The 18,140-nt window shown below is 37.0% G+C and overlaps 1 long non-coding RNA gene across 1 annotated transcript; it reads left to right on the forward strand.

The window, feature by feature from the left end:
* The first annotated feature begins 17,081 nt into the window (after positions 1-17,081).
* Positions 17,082-17,969, forward strand: LOC140894743 (uncharacterized). The gene is made up of 3 exons (XR_012153922.1): positions 17,082-17,222; positions 17,769-17,851; positions 17,930-17,969. It is a non-coding gene; the product is annotated as an uncharacterized lncRNA (long non-coding RNA).
* The last annotated feature ends 171 nt before the right edge of the window (positions 17,970-18,140 follow it).

Here is an 18,140-nt window from a genome sequence, read left to right on the forward strand (position 1 = left end):
TGATGAACCGTGTGTTTCAGAAGTATCTCGATGATTTCGTGATTATATTTATTGATGATATTCTGATCTATTCCAAGAATCTGATTGATCATGCTGAACATCTGAGAACAGTTTTGAAAACTTTACGAGCCGAGAAATTGTATGCTAAACTTTCGAAATGTGAGTTTTGGCTGAAACAGGTTGTCTTTCTTGGACATATTATATCTGGAAATGGTATTTCTGTGGATCCAAGTAAAGTTGAAGCAGTGATCAATTGGGCTAGACCGACATCTGTTCCTGAGATCCGGAGTTTTATGGGATTGGCTGGGTATTATCGTCGATTTATCAAGGATTTTTCCAGTATTGCGAAGCCAATTACTCAGTTAACTCAGAAAAATGCTTCTTTTATCTGGTCTGAAGCTTGTGAATCTAGTTTTCTTGAGTTGAAGACACGACTGACCAGTGCACCAGTCTTGACGATTCCTTCAGGTTCTGGTGGTTTCACTGTTTACTGTGATGCATCTCATCGAGGATTAGGGTGTGTTTTGATGCAGCGAGGACATGTGATTGCTTATGCCTCAAGATAGTTGAAGCCTCATGAAACCAGATATCCGATTCATGATCTTGAATTGGCCGCCATCGTATTTGCTTTGAAGATTTGGCGACATTATCTGTATGGGGAGCAGTTTGAGATTTATTCTGATCACAAGAGTCTGAAGTATCTATTTTCACAGTCAGAATTTAATATGAGACAGCGGAGGTGGCTTGATTTGCTTAAAGACTTTGATTGTGAGATTAAGTACTATCCAGGGAAATCGAATGCGGCAGCAGATGCACTCAGTCGAAAGGTATGTTCTTTGTCCTTATCGACAATTGGTGTATCGAATTTGATTGAAGACTGTTGTCTGTCTGGGTTAGTATTTGATACGAATTATCAACCTCTTCGACTCTATCAAATGCAAGCTGAACCAGCTTTATTGGTAAGAATTCGAGATGCTCAGAAACTTGATCAGAATATACAGAATTCGATTGAGAAAGTCAGATCAGGGCATGTATCTGAATATCGGGTTCGAGATGATCTTCTTTATGTTCACAATCGCCTTGTAGTGCCTGATATTTCTGATGTGCGACAACAACTACTGACAGAGGCGCACTGTAGTCGTTATAGTATTCATCCTGGAGGTAGGAAGATGTATAATGATCTGAAGACTCGATACTGGTGGAAGCCAATGAAGACTGATATCACTGATTTTGTAGCTCGATGTTTGAATTGCCAACAGGTGAAGGCTGAGAGAAAGAGACCGCCTGGTTTGTTACAGAGTTTGTCTGTACCGGAATGGAAATGGGATCATATTTCCATGGACTTTGTGACTAGATTACCTCGATCTTCTAGAGGCTGTGATGCTATCTGGGTGATTATTGACAGATTGACGAAATCAGCGTGTTTTATACCTTATCGTATGACGTACAGACATGATCAGATGACAGAAATTTATGTCCGTGAAGTTGTTAGATTACATGGTGTGCCGAAGTCTATTGTATCAGATCGTGATCCTCGATTTACATCTCACTTCTGGCATAGCTTACAGAGTGCTTTGGGTACTCAGCTTCGTTTGAGCACAGCTTATCATCCACAAACAGACGGGCAGTCTGAGCGTACCATTCAGACATTGGAGGACATGTTGAGAGCTGTAGTGCTTGATTTTGGCACGAGTTGGCAAGATTCATTACCTCTTTGTGAATTCTCGTACAACAACAGCTATCAATTGAGTATTGGAATGGCTCCTTTTGAAGCTTTATACGGAAGAAAATGTCGATCTCCTTTGTACTGGGATGATATTTCTGAAGTACCTGATATTGGTCCTGATATGATACGTGATATGAATGACCAGGTGAAGCTTATTCAGAAACGAATGAAGACAGCTCAAGATAGACAAGCGAAATATGCTAACATTCGACGTCGACCTTTGTCTTTTGATCAGGGGGATCGAGTATTCCTGAAGATTTCTCCTTTCAGAGGTACTGTCAGATTTGGCAAGCGAGGGAAGTTGTCTCCACGATATATTGGTCCTAATGAGATTTTGGAGAAAATAGGCAATCTCTCCTATCGATTAGCTCTTCCTCCATCGCTATCTGTAATACATGAGGTCTTTCATGTATCGATGCTTCGAAAATACCTTGCTGAAGAATCACATGTACTTCAATCTGATGAGGCTGAACTCGACGAGACTTTGAGTTATTTTGAAAAGCCAATTCAGATTCTTGATCAAAAAGAGAAGCAACTACGAACGAAGACTATTCCACTTGTGAAAGTTCAGTGGAGTCGTCATGGTATTGAAGAAGCGACGTGGGAGACAGAATCAGATATGAGGCAACGATATCCAGAGTTATTTCATTGATGTGAGTCTCATTTAGTTTTCTGTTATCTGATATCTGTGATATGATCTATTGATATTACTAAGATTTCGAGGACGAAATCGAGTCTTAGTGGGGGAGAATTGTAACGCCCGAAAATATTTAGTTTTAATCCGAGAATAATTAATTTGGGAATATTTGGAGTTTTGATTTAAATTCTAATATTCTGAAATTGATTAGGATTGAAATTGAATGAATTGAGTAATTGAGGATTGAATTGCAATTATTGGACTCTTGAGGGACTAAAGTGCAATAATGACTAAACTTATCAGAATTGGAGTGATGTATCAGCATGTGCACGTGTCAATCAACACATTTCATCAGATTTCCAAGCCAAGAAACCGAGAGCGAGTTTCCGGAGAATTTCCAAGCTTTCACTCATCTTCAAATCTTCATATCTTGAGCTACGGTTATCCGTTTTCGATTCCGAAAGATGTTCTGGAATCCTCTCAACAAGACCTTCGATTTGATGTAAGTTTTTCTGTCTTTCATGTTGGTTTGAGAATTCGAAATGGACAGGGATCAGAAGTTGGAATGAATTTGATGGTTTTGATCTTCTAGCTTTGATGTTCTTGAAGTTTGGTTGAAGAGTGATGTGTATATCATGTCCTTATGATTTCCAGATATGTTTCGATTGATATATACTTGCTGATATATTGAGTTGAGTGGTTGAACATCTGATATGAATGTGAGAAATGATTTAGAGTTGTTCGGGATCGCCGAAGTAATACCGAAATGCTATCGAACTCTTGAATCGAAGTGATTTGCTATTGTTTTTGGAATCTGAAGTTGTTGAACTATTAGCTGATGATTTCTTGCTTGTTATGCTATGATTTCAGTGTGTAAACAGGACAAGTGAACTCAAAAACGTTGAATTCGAAACCGATAAAAGAATACACAAGGTTGGTTGAGTTTCCTTTGAAGTTCTTGTGGAAGGTTGAGTTGATATTGAACAGAATTTGAGTTGTGTTTGGTAATTGATCTTGGACAGAATTGGACAAGCTCAAAGACATCCCAAACATCATATTTGAAAGGTAAAAGTGGACTACAATTTGATTGGGATTACAACTCGAGATGGTTTGTATCGAGTTCCCTCAATTCACATACTTGTTTGTTTAAGTGCTCTTATGTGCTTTCTTTTGATTACTTGAATAAGTTCTTGATATAATGAATGCCCTGATTATGTTACATGTTGCATTCATCTTGATGACTTATTCCTTTGAGTTTGAAATGAACGGACACGTTCGAATAGACGATTTGAGGGATTGTATATGTATGGCCTGGGTGGTTGTTTGAGCCTAGCGTCTGAGCTACATATATAATGGCTTCAAAGTCTAGAGGAGCAAGATAGTAGCCCCACCTCGATAGGGTGTGTCGGTGGATTAGCTATGATATCTTCTTCTCGGGATCCCAATTGATGAATGATGAAAAGAACCTTGTTTTGAAAGCATGCATTGTATTTATTTCTATATCATGATTGTGATATTGATTATGCATGTTTAGTTGCTTTTACTGGGAAATCTATTTCTCACCGGAGTTATCCGGCTATTGTTTTGTTGTATGTGTCATTGCAATAGGAGGAAGTGGAACCGGGCAAAGGCGGACTTAAAGAACAAGGGATGAAATCGATATAGCGTGAGGATCTGAGTTAGGAGTTATGTGTGCTGTCATGAAGTTTAATGAGTCTTAATCATGATCATGTTTAAGGATACTTGTACCAAGACTTGTAGATGATTGAGTTGTGGTTTTGTTGATGTTTATAGGATTGGAAATATGTTGTAAATCCTTGAATCAACATAAGGTGTCTTGATCTGGATATATGACAATGTTATTGCATGTTATGAGAATGATGATTATGTTGTAAAGCCTTGGAATGGTTTATTACTAGCATTAAAAGCATGTTAGAATGCATGGTAGTTGTATGCTTGATTTCATCATGTCTAGACTTTGGTAGGACATGATCTTGAATCAATCATAGGCATGATCTCGTTTTTGACAGCAGCTGAGCCATTATTTTTTTTCTGTTGGTTTGGCTGGCGCACGGGCGAGCTCCTGCTCACGCGCGCGCGAGCCAAACCAGGGGACCTCGGTCCCATTGGCCGGCGCGCGCGCGAGGGGTGATGCCCGCGCGTGCGCAGTGCAACTTATTTAAAAAAAAAAAATTTTTTTATTCTTTTGTTTAGACTTTGATTATTGTCTCACATGGTTTAATAATGATTAATGAGATTAATGAGAGATTAGAACTCGGGTCATCACAAAAATATTATTTTTATTATTCTTGCATGGCAAACTTTTTAATGTTATTTAGTTCAAATAAGGAATTTGAGATTTATTTTAGTGTTTATTTGTTTCAAGATTTTATTGATACTTAATTAAGTTATTTATCAAGTTTTTAATTAAATAGTCATTTCTAGTATTTATACATATATGTATGGGTGTATGTGTATTATTTTATTAGTTATTATTTTAATAAAAAAATTCTATTATTTATTAGTTCGAGTCCTTTCATTTGGTATCAGAGCACGGTCCTTGGAGAGTGACTAGTCTGCTACGTGGATCTCAGAAGCCACACTACCGGTCTGTAAGTTTTAAATGTTTTAATATGTTTTATTAGGAGCATGTGTTTACGGTTTAAATTTTTATGTTATGAAAGTTTTAAAATACTTAGTTATGCATTGCGATTTACGTGAAGAATGTGTGGTGATGCAGTATGCCCCGAGACATGTTATACGACAAGTTGACCACAAGGAATTTCGAATTTGGGAATTATGTTATATTTTGTTTGAATCTAAGTTTGATATTTATGATATATGGGTTGGCACTTGAATTTTTTTGTAGTAACTTATTGATTTTAAGTTAGACTGATTTCATGGGTATATTATTGGGTAAATTGATTGTGGGATTAGCATTATTGTATATTATATATGTAATTATTTAACTCGTTATGAGGAATTATTTGGGAATTATGGCTTACACGTATAGGTTATGATTTTTGGAGATTCCGTTATGACAAGCAACATAGTTGTTATGTGATGTTATTTTTGAGTTTACATGATAAAGTTTTTTTAAGTTAAGTTTATTATAGGAGTTGATATTCTAAGTGTTATGTTTAAATGACAAATTTGGGACAAAAGTTCGTCTCATGTTTGTTTGGGAATAGATAAGTGGAGTGTATAAGTATATGTAATCAGTCAAGTGCTGGCAATGCGATTGTTGTGTTTGGTGAGAGGAACATTAGAGTTAATATTTGGGTTTTATGTATTGAAGTAAGCATGTAGTTGTACTTTCAATATATTATTAAGAAATTTATAAATGTCAAATTTGGGTTATAGTGGAATGTAAGTAAGTTATAATAATTCTTTTTATGGGGTATTTAACAGAGAAAGTTTATAAATGTAGGCTTGATTGAGATGACGGAGACACATGGGACAGATAAAATATGTTGTTTATCAGAGTGCGCAGCGGAAGCATGACTTTTGGGATACTGAAACTTGGGAACTAGATATGTAAATGTTGATTCATTAAATTGAATTTTTAGAGACTCCCCTATTAGAGTTTCAGTCGAATTTCAAGGATAGAGGATCTACTTGATCAGTTGCGGGGAGCTTCAGTATTCTCAAAGATTAATCTGCAACCTGGATATCATCAGTTACGGGTCAAAGAAGAGGATATGTCCAAGAGTGCTTTTCGGACACGTTATGGGCATTACGAGTTCTTAGTGATGCCATTCGGATTGACTAATGTTCCAGTGGTCTTCATGGATCTCATGAACTGTGTATTCCATCCATATCTAGACCAGTTCATCATTGTGTATATTGATGATATCTTGATATACTCTAGGAGCATAGAGGAGCATAGACAGCACTTGCAGACAACTTTGCAGGTTTTGAGGGAGCATCGATTGTATGCGAAATTCAGCAAGTGTGAATTTTGGCTCAAGCAGGTGGCATTTTCTGGCCATATTGTTTCTAGAGACGGGATAGCAGTAGATCTGGATAAGGTTGAGGCAGTACAGAATTTAGGGATTCCAAAGAACGCATTAGAGATTCGTAGTTTCTTGGGCCTAGCAGGATACTACCGGAAATTTATCAAGGGCTTTTCATCTATTGCAGTGCCCTTGACATCCTTGACAAAGAAGAATGCAAAATTTGTGTGGAGTCCTGATTGTCAGATGAGCTTTGATCAGCTGAAGGAGGCACTCACATCTGCGCCAGTGTTGGCAATGTCAGTGGAGCACGAGGAGCTTGTTTCTTACACAGACGTATCTAAGATGGGATTAAGCGCCATACTCATGCAATGCAACAGAGTGATTGCTTATGCGTCAAGACAACTGAAAATTCATGAGAAGAATTATCCGACGCATGATCCGGAGCTTGCAGCAGTGGTGTTTGCATTGAAAAATTGGAGGCACTACTTGTACGGTGAGAAGTGTAAGATCTTCACCAATCACAAGAGCCTCAAAGTACTTCTTCACTCAGAAGAAGTTGAACATGAGGCAGCGCAGATGGTTGGAGCTTGTGAAGGATTATGATTGTGACATTAGTTACCATCCTGGTAAAGCTAATGTTGTGGCCGACGCTTTGAGTCGGAAGGCATCAGTGGTATCGTGTTTATCGGTATAGTTGCCACTTCAGAGGGAGATTCAGAGGTTTGATTTAGAGGTTTACTCGGGCGGGCATGCACCGAGTTTAGCAGCATTGACAGTGCAGCCGACTCTTCGAGATTGGATCATAGATGGACAGCCCGCTGATGACCAGTTACAGCGTATGAGGCAGAGGGATGAAGCTAATGGCAGTCTTATTTATACTGTCGTAGATGGTATTGTTCAGTACCGAGGTCGGATGTGGGTACCAAATATCGATCAGTTGAGGATAGATATTTTGACAGAGGCTCACGCATCTCCATACTCCATACATCCCGGAAGTACGAAGATGTACCGAGATTTGCTGTCTTTGTATTGGTGGCCCGGTATGAAGAGAGACATCGGACGATTTGTATCAGAGTGTTTGACTTGTCAACAAGTCAAAGCAGAGCATCAGCGTCCTGCAAGTTTGCTTAGACCTCTCCCCATTCCGAAATAGAAGTGAGAGAACATCACGATGGATTTTGTGGTTAGACTTCCTAGGAGTGATAGAGGTTGTACAGCGATTTGGGTGATTGTTGATCGACTCACCAAGTCAGCTCATTTTCTACCGGTGAGGACTACCTTTACTTTGACTTATTATGCAGAGCTTTATATCAAGGAGATTGTTAGACTGCATGGCATACCTGTGTCTATTGTGTCAGACAGAGATTCGAGGTTCATATCTGCATTTTTGGAAGAGTTTACACACAGCTTTGGAGACTAAGTTACTGTTCAACACCGCTTTTCATCCCAGACAGGTGGCCAGTCTAAGAGAGTGATCCAGGTTCTCGAAGATTTATTGAGGGCTTGTGTCATCGATTTCCAGGGCACTTGGGAATCGATATTACCGCTAGTGGATTTCATCTATAACAAAAGTTATCAGGCATCTATAGGTATGGTTCCTTATGTGGCACTCTATCGGAGGAGATGCAGATCTCCCATGCACTGGGATGAAGTCGGGGAGAGAGTCCTACTTTGACCTGAGATAGTGCAGCAGACTACAGATATTGTGACTCAGATTCGTGATCGTATGAGGACTGCACTGAGTCGTCAGAAGAGTTATGCGGACAAACGACGATGAGACCTTGAGTTTGCTGTGGGTGACCATGTGTTTCTGAAAGTGTCACCTATGAAGAGTGTTGTGCGCTTTGGTCGGAGAGGCAAGCTTAATCCAAGATATATTGGTCCATTCGAGATCTTGGAGAGGATTGGCATGCTGGGTTATCGTTTGGCGCTACCACCAGGCCTTGCAGCAGTGCACAACGTGTTTCATGTGTCCATGCTTCGGAGATACATCTCGAATCCATTGCATGTTCTGGATTATGAGCCCTTACAGTTGACACCAGAGCTAGCATTCGAGGAGAGGCCAATTTGGATTTTGGCTAGAGAGGAGCGGAGGCTTAGGACGAAAGTCATACCGATGGTCAATGTTCAGTGGCTGAATCACTCTGAGGAGGAAGCTACTGGGAGAATGAGGCTGACATTAGAACTCGCTACCCAGAGTTGTTCGGGTAAGTCCTTTAATTTCGAGGACGAAATTCAATTTAGGGGGTGGGGGGAGAATTGTAGCACCCGGTATTTTTTCTACGTAAATCCGCATACATAATTAGAAAAATAATTAATTTAAAAGTTTAGAATTTGGGTTAAATAATTTTTTGTGATATTAAGTGAATTATATGCATGATTTAAAGTTTATTTTAACATTTAACACGTAATTTTGGAATTTTTGGATTTTGTGTAAATGATTTATTTGATCGCGTAGAAGAGACCGTGGACGGACGAGATGTTGGATTTCCATCCAAATTATTTTATGAGATTTTTAGGGCCTTAAAATATTATTTTAAGGTATTATTTAATGAAAATTTTAGTATTTATAAGTATATATATATATAGTATTTCATTTTCCACCAAATTAAGCCATTTTATTAACTTTTTAGGGCTTTTAAAAATCCCGTATTATATTATTTTGGGATTTTCATGTTATTATCATATTTAAATTTTATTATCAGTTTTAGATGGTATTTTATGGTATACTAATTAATTCAATTAATTAGTATTATTCTAATTAAATTTCTACCCTAATTCCTACCCTATCTCATGCTCAATCCTCTTAGCCGCCATCACCCACTCTCTCAGTCGTGCCCCCCATTTTCTTCAGCCACCATAGACGTTTCGTTGGAGATTTTCAAGCTTGGTTGAAGATCCGTTCGTCCCAGAGCCCCGTACGCGCGATATAGGTTTTGTTTTGTTTAAATCTTCAACAAAGGCAAGTTGAATTCTATTTTTTAACACTATATAAGCTATATAACACGTTCATGTCAGATATCGTTGGTTGCTTTCTGTTATTTTCGGATGCGATGAAGTTTTACGGCTGGAACATGAACATCACACAGTTTTTGGTTGTTTTTCATGAATATGCTCACGTTTTTTTGCATGGGGGGAAGACCAGGCTGTTGTTCATTGGTTGGGGGTTGTCTTAGGGTCCCTAGGGTCGAGTTTGGTCTGGGTTTGGAGTAGGAAAGGGCTGGAATCGAAGCCATATCTTTTGATGCGCAGCAGATCGCGCATGTTGAGCGAGGTTGGGAGATTGGCTCTTTCTCGGTCCACAAGGCGTGTTTTAGGGTGATTTTAGTTGGGTTAGAACCCCAAGACCTTGGGGAAGATATTCCAGGTGGTGCTTCAGCAGGTAATTTCCGGAGATGGGTGGCCGAACGGTCTGAAGTTGTTTTGGTTTGTTCTCCTTCTACAGGTGTCGGTTTGGGTTTGTTTTTGGCTTGTTGGAAACGTATTGAAGTGGGCTAGTGTAGGTGGTGGTGCTCTGCCAGGGGTGACCGGAGTATGATGACAGCAGCCCTTAAATTCTGCTTCATGCGGCAGTGTAGGGATCAAGGCGGGGGAATCGGGTTTTGGTCTGGGGGAGGGCCGGGCAAGGGTTGGGGGGTCCGGGTCGGGTCCGTCGGGTCTAGGGTCAAGTTATTTGGGTCCGGGTCTGGGTTAGATTAGTTGGGCTTGGGTATTTTATTTGTAAGTTGTTATTCAAATTAATTGCTTAATGGGCTAAGTCAACTAATATAAATGTATTTGGGCTTCTAAGCATTTTATTTTAGACCTAAAAATATTAATTTAAGTGAGCCCAATAATGTTCATGGGCTTGGGAGCCCATGGGAATTATTGGGCTAGTCTGGGGAAATTTGGGTCTGTCAGTGATTAATAATGGGCTTGGGCTAGCTATTGGGCCAAGTATGTTATATTGGGCATAAATATTTTATTTGGGTTCAATTATGTTTAAATATATTATTTGGGTCTAATTATGAAATTTGGGCTTTAGTTACGTTAATGAGCCAGTGTTAGGAATTATGGGCTTAAGTCTAGGGTACCAGCAGTCTGGAAAATCCCATGAAACATTATTGAGTCCAGAATATATATTTAATTTATTTTATGCATGACCCTTATTTTATGTACAAGTATAAATACTATGAAAATTAATTAAATATATATTATGGACAAATTTTAAGGTGCACACATACATGAAATGATTTTTATAATGAATTATATGCTAATGTTTGAGCATGAAAAATATTTTATGGAAATCGAAGTGATGTGGCAGCACAAAGCTGGTTTACCACCGGCACAGTTGTCATAGAGGTGGTTTTACCACTGACACAGAGGTAGTTCTACTACCGGCATAGAGGTGAATTTATTCACCGCCATGTACGATGATTCATAGACTGATCAGTTCGCTCATGATTATGAGCCACATTCATGGATATGAACTACACTATTTTATGATTATGACATGCTCAATTATACTATGTATTTTATGATATAGCTCAGATTTATTTATTTATGATGAAAGTTACAACATATAATATTTTTTTATGTTGCATTATTTTAAGATCATGCATGCATGTTCACGAAGAATATATATATTAGTATGATTACATGCTTGTGTGATTTTAAACCTTGTTATTATGAGATAAAACATGCTGGGACTCTAGGCTCATTACGTTTATATGGTGCAGGTGAGCATGATTACGAAGATGACACGAATGCTCCGACCGACGGTGAGGGCCTATGAGCTTCCATGCAGACGGCGCCCGTGACCAGTGCTGATATGTTATATTTTGGGAATTTTATCAGTTTTTAAACAAGATTTTTCGCATATTTATTTTTAGTGGTTGGTTGAAAATATTATTTTTATTATGCTTGCATGGCAAACTTTTTAATGTTATTTAGTTCAAATAAGGAATTTGAGATTTATTTTAGTGTTTATTTGTTTCAAGATTTCATTGATACTTAATTAAGTTATTTATCATGTTTTTAATTAAATAGTTATTTCCAGTATTTATACATATATGTATGGACGTATATTATTATTTTATTAGTTATTATTTAAAAAAAATTTCTAGTATTTATTAGTTCGAGTCCTTTCATATAAGGTCCCATGAACCCACTAAGGACACACTTGCACATACCTTAGATCTTGAGGATGGACCACGAAGCAACCTCGACAATAATAGATACATGGAATGTGTTAACTATTTACAAGAAGTAAGTGTTAAGATTTATTATGATTTAATATCTTGGTGTTAAAGTCATTCTATAGTGATCCAGGTTCTTTTATTTTTTGTTTGTTGTTGTTTCTTACTTAGGACTGTGTCTTGTATACTTTCTAAGTTAGAACATCACTGTTAATATCTGGCTCTATTCTTCTATTCCAGCACTTTTTTTGAAGCATCTAGGGTTTATAATTCACCATTTGCATTGAAAAGTGTTCTATAAGTAGGGGGAGGGGGTGTGATTTACTACCAAAATGGATTCGATGGAGAATTGCATCTAGAAGGAATTTATATGTGAAACCCGAAACTTGGTCTCCAAGTTTATTCATTAAGGAATAAACTCTCAGCATGAAAATAAAAAAAAATCTTTCCTTTTTGTGATGACAAGATAATGGCTAAAATTTGGACACAATCATTATAATTTCAGAAATTAAATCAAGGAATGAATATGTAAGATTTTCCTTCCCCAAAGTTTCGAAATCAAGGCAGATCTTCCTCTTTTATTTGGACGATTTGTAGTCTCCTATTTAAGTGCAAAGGAGCGGCCTCTTTAGCTCTCCGAGTCACATTCAGAAAGTGCTATTTTCTCCATAATTTGAAGTCAAAGGCTACCAATTTTTCTTCCAATATTTTCAATAAGTGGAGTCAAAGATTTCTCCAACTTTCTCTTTCATTATCACGTGGGAATTTTGCCTAGGGAGTTGGGAAGACAAGTCTTGTTAATACTTGTCCTCTAGTCTGCCTTAAATTCGAGACTTGAGGTGGAAAGGTACTCCTAGAAATTGTCCACTTTCTTTTATTGAGAGTCGTGAGTATGCCATTAATCTGTCAAGTTTTTCTTTTAATTTCGAAGGTTAGTGCTTGAGAGTTTGGGAAATAAAACCTTCAGAAACTATCCTAACTCACTGCCAAAAGTTCAATTCTGAATTTTTGAGATTTTGCTTCTGTAATACTTTCGGTCAAAGCTTCGCCTATTGGAATATTTGATACTCGCAGCAACTGTAAGTGGGATTTTATATGTATATTTCTTGTTGTGATTTTAAAAATATTTATTGATGAGTCATGGTATTTTGGTTTTCGAAATTCGTTCGAGCATGTGTCTTTTATTCGTGTCATGTTGGTTCATGTTATGTCATGCATGTTGTCAAGCACTGTTATGATTCGAATGGATATGATAATGATATGACCCTTATACGGTGAGATTGTAACCGTTGTATGGCCTCACTCCATAGAGGATTAACATATTGGACATGGCCTCGCTCCTTAGAGGATTAACATATATGAGACAGTAAATCATGGAAAGGAGATGAATTTCAGTGCTTATGTTCATGTGTTGAAAGTTTATGTATCATGATGATGTTATAGCCCGATGGCCCAAGTATTGAGTTATGTTTATGTTGATGTTCATGTTCACGATTATTATTTTATGTTATGCATATATTTGGTATATGTCTCGAACGGCCCCCACTTGCTGAGTGTTTCCCAAAACACTCACCCCTTATTTTTCCCTCCCAGATGATGAAGATGATGATGTAGAAGTTCGTGAACAAGATATGTTTTGGGGATGGTGATAGAAGAATTTTAAGATTTAATTTCGTTATGTTTATTTTGGGATTTTTGCATTAATATTTTGATATTAAGTTTTTAGACGCTTCCGCAAGTTAGTTTTGTTATTTTGGATTTATCGAGTTGTAAAGACGATATTTTGGAATTTATTTATGATAATAGACTGGTTTGGTCTATACTGTACTACGAGGCTGGTTGTTTTATAATTTTTGTGAATTTGAAACAACTCCAGTGGCACGTCTCGGTCTCGGGGCGTGACATTATATGTATTTAAGGTCCCTTGAATTTCTAGACCAAAACATTCCAAACCAGTATCCTTCATCAAGTCAGGTTCTTTTGCGGGTATGTGATTTAATGACATATGATAGAGACTGGGATTGGAATATGATCAAACAACATCTACGACCAATGGATCTTGATGTAATTAGGTGTATTCCATTAGGGGTAGATTCACAAATCGATAGAATGTTATGTCATTATACATCAAATGCGAATTACACATTCAAATTGGGTATCACTTAGTCATGGAGATGGAAGAGGCAACAAGTAATGTAGTATATTGTAAGATATCTACGAAGATAAAAAATATGTGGAAGTTGAGGATCCCAAACAAAATAAAGTTTCACTTATGGCGAGCTCTATTTAATACACTATCTTTGAGATCTAACCTCATATTGCGAGGGATAAAGGTGGATAATAAATTGTTCCATTGTAATAACTCTCCGAAAAACATCTCACATGCATTCTGGTATTGCCCACATGTTAGAAAAGTGTTAAATATGACGACACTTTTGGATATGTTATCCAAGTTCTCTTGAGGATCGCTTATTGATATTTTATGTTGGGTGGTGGAGAAAGGAGTGGATGGTGATTTGGAGAATTTTGTGGTGGTGTTGTTTTTTTTAAACAAATGTTGTGTTGTGTTGTGTTGTGTTGGAGCATATGGAGTGACTGAAACAAGAAGGTTTTTGAAGGGAAAAATCCCTTATATTTACCCATTGTGCATCGTGCTAATAGTTTTAAAGCGAGTTTCCATACAATTTCTAAACCTGTAAGTTCAGTCCATTTTATAGCTACTTGCTCTAGCTGCCTCCAAGACTTGGGAAAATCAAAATCAATGTGGATGCTTGACCGGCTTAATCGGTGTGAATAAATTCTACTGGCAAGCGTATCAGGTCAAGTTATAGATAGTGAATAGAAATTCGGATGTCGAACCCACAGGGAATGTATTTTGTAACTACCAAAATATATTTATTCCTACTTAATCTAGACCAGTGAATAAAAGTGAATTCAAATTTTTAACTAGTAATTGAAATTGCAAATAAAATTAAATTAACTAGAACGCAGCAAGAAAATTTAGATTAAATTAAAATATTGGAAAAGTTCGATCAAGGACACACGTAGGTACCAGACAAATTATGTAACAAGAAGTTGATTCAATAAAATAAAATCAATTCTAAAAATCTCAAATAAACAAACAAGTTTTCTACATAAATTGTCTGGCCCAATCACGCGGCCTTGATCGAAAAAGAAAACTACTCAATAATCAAATTCATAATTCAACCAAAGCTTTAATCATGAAAAATAAAATAAAAATAAAAGAAAAGAATAAGAAAATCTCACAAGCAGTAGACGCCTCGCGTCGTCTGCCTTCTGGAACTGGAACCGGAACCCTCCAAAAGTAATAAAAAAAAAATCCTATTTATGGTGTTTGGATCTCAATATAATTAAATTCCCTACGCCCCAAGGAATTTCCGAACTTTCAAAATCCACGACACGCGCTCGAGCTTGATGAAATCGCGCTCGCGCCCAGGCTTACAAAATAGTACCTCAAGTCTTCTCTCACGCGCACGCATAAAAAATCACGCCCGCGCGCGTTCTTGCCCTAAACTCTGTTGGAAATTGTTACCGCGCTCGTGCGCGGTATGGATCGCGCTCGTGCGTGTCTCTTCTTCATCCATTGTTGCGCGATTGCGCAGCTTCATGCGCCAACCATATGCCTTCTTGAGAGATTGTGCATCATTATGCGAGGTTGCCAATCTCATTAGCGCTACTTCAAGTGCCCATCCGCAGTGCAATCGCACGTCCCTTCTTCTTACAGCGTAGACGCGCAACTCTTGAGCAGATGCATGACTCGTCTCTTTTCTTGGCTTTGCGCAGATGTGCATCTTGTTTCTTCATTTCACTTCGATGTACAGCCTTCTTCAACAGCTCTGCACTCGTTCTCTTCCTTCTCTTGTTCCATTTGGCTCGATCTTTCATTGCCAAAGCGCAACTTCTCTATTTCGTCAAAAATACCAAGTTTACGTCTATCTCCTATAAATAAACCATAGGAATAATGAGTAGACAAAATGCACAAAATGACACAAAATAAGCTAAAACACATAACATATGCATGCAAACTTACTTGAAAATGTCATGAAAATATGCGTATAAATTACACTTATCAACACCCTCATACTTAACCATTGCATGCCCTCGAGCAAGACATGCAACAACAAACAATAAACAAAAATCAAGAAATACTATAAAGCAATGACCTCAGCAATAATTTTTTAAAAAAAATTCAAATCTAATTACATCAAACCTACTAACACTTGAAATTTTAATAATAAACTAGCTCACCGCATAAACTTATAATCGCCGCAACTCACGTTTCAAAATACCTGCATCCAAGTTTAATCCACACATTCATAAATCATGAGGACTTTTCTAGGTAGCACATGATCAAATATATGATATCATCCAATCAAAAACACTCACAATCGGTTTATTGCAACGAAAAAGAGTGTGTGCGTGTTTTGATTAAAATTCATAATCATTAAAAGTTTCTATCAACAATCCATATGCTAAATTATCGCAACTCTTCTCCACTAGTATATTGGGCAACTGTGACTCGATCAATATGACTTAATAAGATTATAATGTTAGGCCTGACTCATGGCTACAAACGAAGGAATAAGAATTCAAACTAGGGAGTAAGTATGCTCAATCTCTAAAAATCCACTCCTCTGCATTCGAAATTCACATCTCCCCTTCACTCCATTGATCTTTTCATTTTTTCTTGATTCTTTTATTTTTGTTTTTTTCTTCATTTTTTTTTCAACCCCTTTTTAATCCCTTAATTTTTTTTTCTTTCTTGTATTTCCACTACTACCGTTCTTTTCATTGCTTCCACCACACTATTCCATATTCTCAAATATCAACTAAGAGCATATAGAATTTTAACGTTTAAATTACTCACTTATAGGTAGGAAATAGTGTTTAGGTTATTATTAGGTAGTGAGTGCAGGACTTTGAAAAGATGACGAATGGGGGTTTATCACACGTTTTCATGCATGTCATTCGATTTAAATTAAGCTCAAATATTGTAAGGCCCGAAAATATTAAATTATTAATTATGGGATTTGAGAATTAAATTCCATATTATGGGATAATATTGATTTGAGAAATTATGAAAATGATAGATTTAATTTCCGAGCCGAAAATATTTAATTTGAGAATTTACGGATTTTGAGAATTAAATTCCAAGAATTCTTAAATTAAAAGAATAAATATTCGATTTGAATATTTATGGGATTTAAGATTTAATTCCATGTTTCGAGAATTAAAGAAGATGAATTTTGAAGATATAACCTGATCAGGGACTGATTTGCAAATATCGAAGTTGCAAGGGCTAAAGTGCAAACGGTCAGGATTATTTAATTAATTCGATTTTATTTAATTTTAATCCGAGTATATTTAATTTGAGAATATTTAGAGTTTTGATTTAAATTCTAATATTCTTAAATTATTTTGGATTGAAATTGAATTAAAATGAAGGCCGAGGACTGAATTGTCATATATGGAAAGTTCAGGGACTAAGTTGCAATTTGTGAATACATATCTGATTTTAGTCTATTAATCAGCGTTTTACGTGTAAGAAGGGAGAAGGAATTCAGAAATGAAACAGGGGAGCCGAGTTCATCTTATTTTCTTTGCTTTCGATTGTTTCAAAACCCCATAACTTTTGATCCGCTCGTCCGATTTCAATTCCGAAAGATGTTCTGGAATCCTTGTGACGAGGCCTTCGAATTGATGTAAGTATTTTGATGTCTCTTATATTTTTTGAAGAACGAAATGGGCAGAGATCAGATATGGATGTTATGAATATGTTTTTCACCGTTCACATATATCGATATCGAAACCGGATCAAAGATTGTTTATGGAATGAACTTGTTATGCGTTTCCAGTTCTGTTCAAACCTTTATATACCTCTGAGTTGCTGGTTTAATGATATATTTTAGCTGATATGAAGGATATATATATCGTGTTCTTGAGTTTATACATCTTGTATGCTTGAAACCGGATCGAAGGACAAGCGACGTATGGGTTTATGATGATTTTCAGGATGTAGTTCGAATGTATAGCTTCTGATCTTACTGAATTTCATGGGTTTCATGCTGATATAGTTGTGATATATGGTGTATTAGATGGTGGGATCAATCTAGATATAGTTTGGATTACCGAATGTTCACCGTTACGTCGTCGAGTCACGATTTGGAAAGTGTTCGAGTCTAGATTGGGTGAGCTGATTAGTGTTTGAGTTCTTGATGATATAATGGCTTATGAACACTTTATTTCAGATTAGAAGGGAAGTCTATTGACTCGAGAACCTGGACTTTGTCGAAGGAAGAAGTGAAGGTTTGGAAATGACTTGATTGAAGATGTATTGATATTTTGATGCGATTCTGATATGATGAAATTGAACGAAGTTTGATATATCTGTTTTGATGATTATGTTCAGATTTGAAGTATTCAGGACAGATGATATACGAAGGTATAATGACGACATCGAGAGTCAGGAAGTTTGAAACTCGAGAACGATTCTTCTTGAGTTCTTCCGCCAAAATCACATATGTATTTATTGTTTTGATTTGATTATGATATTGTCGATCCATCACAGGTAGTGGATCTTTAATTTTGAGTCGATATGATTTTTGATATGATGATTTTAC

This window comes from Henckelia pumila, chromosome 4, assembly GCF_033568475.1.
Source record: "Henckelia pumila isolate YLH828 chromosome 4, ASM3356847v2, whole genome shotgun sequence".
In the NCBI taxonomy this organism is placed as follows: Eukaryota; Viridiplantae; Streptophyta; class Magnoliopsida; order Lamiales; family Gesneriaceae; genus Henckelia; species Henckelia pumila.